We start from the raw sequence: 6,000 nt of genomic DNA on the forward strand, positions 1-6,000 counted from the left end.
TACAGAAACTTTGCTAAAATGCACCTAATGAGAATAGTTGATATTTATTGAGTGAAATTATGTCCCAGGCACCCTTTAAAGCACTTAATGCTCACAATAGCCCTATGCAGTGGGAACTATTATCATTCTGGCTTATAGATGAAGAAACTTAGACACAGCGAAGTTAAGTAATTCACTTGATGCTACACGGCAAGTAAGTGGTGGCATCAAGATTCAAAACCAGACAGTTTATGTTGTAAACATTATCTTAAACTGACTTTGTGATTTAACATTCTGCAGCTCCACTACCATAACAGACCCATTGCTGAAAACTGCCTGTCTGTTCCTAATTTGCACAAATAAACAGACATCCTGCTCCAAAAATTTAGAACTTGCTTTGGAGCCAAATTTTACATCTATTCCTTGCTTAGCATTCAGAATGTAAAGGCTTCCAAGTAATTGCCTCTTAAACTGTTTTTTTAAATTTAATTTAATTTTATTTTATTTTATTATGTTATGTTAGTCACCATACAATACCTCCTTAGTTTTTGATGTAGTGTTTCATGATTCACTGTTTTCGTATAATACCCAGTGCTCCAGGCAGTACGTTCCCTCTTTAATACCCATCACCGGGCTAACCCATGCCCCCACACCCTCCCCTCTAAAACCCTCAGTTTGTTTCTCAGAGTCCAGAGTCGCTCATGGTTCATCTCCCCCTCCGATTTCCCCTCCTTCATTTTTCCCTTCCTTCTCCTAATGTCCTCCATGCTATTCCTTATGTTCCACAAATAAGTGAAACCATACGATAATTGACTTTCTCTGCTTGACTTATTTCACTTAGCATAATCTCCTCCAGTCCCATCCATGTTGATATAAAAGTTGGGTATTCATCCTTTCTGATGGCTGAGTAATATTCCATTGTATATATGGACCACATCTTCTTTATCCATTTGTCTGTTGAAGGGCATCTCCACTCTTTCCACAGTTTGGCTATTGTGAACATTGCTGCTATGAACATTGGGGTGCATATGGCCCTTCTTTTCACTACATCTGTGTCTTTGGGGTAAATACCCAGGAGTGCAATTGCTGGGTCATAGGGTAGCTCTATTTTTAATTTTTTGAGGCACCTCCACACTGGTTTCCAAAGTGGCTGTACCAACTTGCATTCCCACCAACAGTGTAAGAGGGTTCCCCTTTCTCCACAACTTCTCCAACATTTGTTGTTTCTTCCCTTGTCAATTTTTGCCATTCTAACTGGTGTAAGGTGGTATCTCAATGTGTTTTTGATTTGAATCTCCCTGTTGGCTAATGATGATGAACATTTTTTCATGTGTCTGTCAGCTATTTGTATGTCTTCTTTTGAGAAGTGTCTGTTCATGTCTTCTGCCCATTTTTTGACTTGATTATTTGTTTTTTGAGTGTTGAGTTTGAGAAGTTCTTTATAGATCTTGGAAATCAGTGCTTTGTCCATAGTGTCATTTGCAAATATCTTCTCCCATTCTGTGGGTTGCCTCTTTGTTTTGCTGACTATTTCCTTTGCTGTGCAGAAGCTATTTATCTTGATGAAGTCCCAAAGTTCATTTTTGCTTTTGTTTCACTAGCCTTTGGAGATGTATCTTGAAAGAAGTTGCTGTGGCCAGTGTCGAAGAGGTTACTGCCCATGTTCTCTAGGATTTTGATGGATTCCTGTCTCACATTGAGGTCTTTCATCCATTTTAAGTTTATCTTTGTGTATGGTGTTAGAGAATGGTCGAGTTTCATTCTTCTGCATCTGGCTGTCCAATTTTCCCAGCACCAATTATTGAAGAGACTGTCTTTTTTCCATTGCATGTTTTTTCCTGCTTTGTCGAATATTATTTGACCATAGAGTTGAGGGTCCATATCCGGGTTCTCTATTCTGTTCCATTGGTCTCTATGTCTGTTTTTGTGCCAGTACCATGCTGTCTTGGTGATCACGGCTTTGTAATATAGCTTGAAATCAGGCAACGTGATGACCCCAGCTTTGTTTTTCTTGTTCAACATTTCCTTGGCAATTCGGGGTCATTCATGAAAGCCTCTTAAACTTCATTGAGAAGTGTTGGTGCTTTCAAGAATGGCCCTGAATGGCCCATACTGGAAATCTAGACTGCTCTTTAATTACCCAGCTGTGCTCACTATTAAATGTACTAGATAATTGTACAACCTTCTCCCTTGTCTTGGCTGTAAGATGTGCCATTAGAGCTAATACCACCATCCTCTTCTCCTTATTTTCTAAGGATCCAATGTAACTTCTGCATCCCCTCCCAGATTGCTTGATGATTTCCACTAAAACCCCAGGCATACTTGGTATGGCCATGTGTAAACTCACCTGAAAAATGTATTTCGGAAATCCCCAATTCTGTGATACCCAGTTCAATCTAGACTTCTAGCAGCCCTATTCCTGGAACCGTATGTGCTAATCTCTGTGAAAGATGTCTGTGTTTCTAGATTTTTGTTTTCCAGCATGTTCATTTCTGAAGAGATTCCCACAGGTTGGCATAAGGTTTCAAAAGTCGCTTGTACTTAAGCACATATCCAATGTAAACACTGAACATTAGAGAATTGCCTATTTTTCTACATTCAAGTATGGGCTACAAATTGTTATTGAGTAACCGCACAGTGCTAAACAGTGCCTAATCACACAAGTGGACACTATCCCTGTCCTCGTGGGATGGCGGGGACAGGGACCACTAAAGAGAAAATGAATATACAATGTAGTGAGCATTATAATGAACAAAGTGCAGGATGATATAGTCCAACCTACCTAGGACTAGGGAGTGAAGAGCATGGTCAAGGAGCTCTCTATAAATGTGTGTAGTGCACATGTGTGTGCAAGTATTTTCATTTATTAAATGGGATTAAACATTTTAGTATTTTAATACTTTAATATTTTAAAGTGTTTCCTCCTGGTTGGCTCCCACTAAAACGGAATGTGTCCTTCCTTTAAAGGAGCTGATAAAATTCAGTTATTGTGTCTGTGTCTCTGTTTTTGTCTTGCCTTGTTATTTAAGGAGTGTACACTTTTTTGAAGTCAGAGAATAGCCTTTCATGATATGCATTCAAACGTGTAGATGAATCAGATAACTGCATCCTTGATGAGGGAGATTGTTTTAAAATACATGAACCAATGGGAAGACAGACGTGTGTGAGACAAGGGTTTTCTTACTGGATTTCTAAGAGTCCTAGACCTCTGTGTTGGTGCCTCCAAAGGGGCCTTAAGGTGCAAACAGGAGGCCAAATGGATGAGACTGGTCCCATGCACTTTCTTATCTTCTTTCAGCTACTCTTATCTATATTTTGAGATCCCATATAGATTTTCCATAAAGAAAAGAAAGTTATGCTGCTTTTAAAAAGTCTCGAAAAGTGGAAGTTCAGACTATTTATTTAACAGGTCTGGTCTCAAATCACAGCCCAGTCCCTTAAAACCTGTGTGTCTTTAGACAAATCACTAACCTGCCAGCCTCCTTTTCTTTACGAGTAAAATGAGGACAGTCATCAGCTATTGTTATCTCCAAGTCACAGTGAGGATTTTAAAAAAAGTGTTAAGTGTGCCTCACAGTTCACATTGTCAGTAAATACTTGCGGATAGTACCCTACGCTCGCAGGGTACTGAACAACATGGATTCACAGCCTTTGATCTGATTTCACTTTTTCTTTTCAGTCTGTGTCCTTCCTTCCAACTGCCTCTGCTCTCAGAGCTCAAGGACGAGTTTTAGGCAACTGTTTTTCCCCCCTCTGGAAGGCAGTAGTTTTCAAAGCATTGACCTTGGGCGAGCAAGTATCCGCATCACCTGAGAAATTAATAGAAATGTAAAATCTCAGGGCCTACCCCAAATCTTTGAATCAGAAACTATGGGGTGCAGTTTAGCAATCTGTGTTTTAACAAGCCTTCTAGGTGATTCTGATGTACACTGAAGTAGGAGAACCAGGGTGAAGAAGAGACTCATGTGGATGGCCATTACAGTGGAAACCAGCAAGCTCAGGGTGGGCCCGTCAGAGGCAGACAGGGGTCTAGTAAGAACTGGGTCTCTCAAGGACTGGAGACAAGATCCAAGTTGAGTTCCAAGGATCTCTCCAGTTAGTGTTCAAAGGTCTTCACCCTGATGCTGCCTTTCCGATGAATCAGTGACCTTTCAAGGCCATGGTTTTCAACCAGAGGCAGTTCTGCCTCCCAGGGGTATTTGGCAATATCTGGAGACATTTTTTTATGGTCATGACTAGGCAGTTAATACTGGCATCTAGTAAGTTGAGTCCAGGATGCTGTGACACATCCTGCAAAGCACAGGACAACCCCACAGCAACAGAATAACCAGCCAAAATGTCAACCCACAGCAACAGAATAACCAGCCAAAATGTCAATAGTGCCAAGATTGAGAAAAATAACACAAAACTGCTCTGGAGATCTTCCTCCTGATCTATTTGCCTCTCTTCTCACAACCAAATAACTTCTTTACCTTGTACCCCTGCAAGCTCTTAAACTGGCTTCCATGAACCTGAAGGAGGTTCAAGGACCTCAAGGAGTCCATCAACTCCCAAAAATATTGACCAAAAAAAAAAAACATACATATATATATATAGTTGTCATGTTTGTTTATTTACTTCTTTTTGGGGGGGCAACATTTGGGAAAGGGTGCTGCATGGCTTTCATCAAATTCTCAGAAGGTTTTTTTCTATGTTAATTCTGTATATTATTTCTCTACCTCAGAGTTCTGCTCATTCACCGTTTCAGTTTGCTGGTGGTTTCAGTTCACTCTAGAATCACGGCTACTCTGCTGTCTTTCTACTTTATAGCTTCTCAACTTCTACTCTTCCTGCTGCTTTCTTTTTCTTGTTACATTTTCCAGTTCAAATTCCCAAGGTGAGGAGTCTGATTATCACTTCTCTCCCCTCTTCAGGAAGAGCTTTTCACATCAGACACCCTCCTAGGGCCCTGACAATCCCATGTACTAGCTGCCCTGGCATCCTGGTCAGACCACAGGCACATGGAGAAGGCCAGTGGGGTGGGGGCAATGTCCAGTACAAAATGTGGCCCTCAGAACGGCCACGGGTTGGGACAGGCACCACAACTGCCATGTCTAACAAAGATGGTGAGAAAATCCGGGGATTGGGTTCTGGCTAGAGAAGCCACAGGCCATCTTAGAAAGCAGGAAAAGCATGAAGTCCGTCTTAAGCAGACGGCAGGGTACAACGAGGACAAGCCGAGATTCAGAAGCCTGGGATGAGAGTTTGTGGAGTCGAGTGGGAAAAGTGATCCAGGACAAGGAAGAAGGGTCAGGGCTCGAGGGCTTGACATAATCAAGACAGAACAAGAGCAGAAGCAGAAACAGAAATAAACCAACAAAATGGAACAGCTCAGCCAAAGTGTGGCAACTATGTCTCCCTCCCATTGCTTTACACTCCTCCTTTCTCACCAGAAGCCAGTACACCCAAAACTCTGCCGAGAGGCTTATAGGACAAGACAGCCAGAAACGCTGCACGCATGTGCTGAGGAAGTCGAGGGGCCCGGACAGCAAGCAGCTCTGAGCTTTGATTTGCCCTCTGTGCCTCTCGTCCTCCATACGCTTCTTCTCTCTCTCTCTCTCTCTCTCTCCTGCTTTTTGCTTTTCCTTAGCTGATTTCACTAGGATAGAATTAGTTTGTTTTTCTGACCAAATAGTAAAGAAGTATTTGTTTCCTGATTCTTAATTTTGAAAGCAACAGAATAGAACGCTAAGGAAAAAATAGCACAAAACTCTAAACCACATTAAATTATATTTTCCTTTATGTAGGCTCAAATGGATTGTTCTTCTTTGGATCAGTAGATTCAAAGGGGAAAAGAAAAATGTTCCTTGACCCTGGGTTATATACATGGGTTAGGTGACTAGGATGCATCAACCCAGCCTTAAGAAATACCTTAGAACAATGGCTCTCCAACTTTGTCATACATTAGAATTCTAATGTTTGGGTGGCCCCTCCACTAAATCAGAATGTTTGGTGGCAAGGGAGCCAGGAATCAGTATGTTT

The sequence above is a fragment of the Neomonachus schauinslandi genome, chromosome 7, assembly GCF_002201575.2.
Source record: "Neomonachus schauinslandi chromosome 7, ASM220157v2, whole genome shotgun sequence".
In the NCBI taxonomy this organism is placed as follows: domain Eukaryota; kingdom Metazoa; phylum Chordata; class Mammalia; order Carnivora; family Phocidae; genus Neomonachus; species Neomonachus schauinslandi.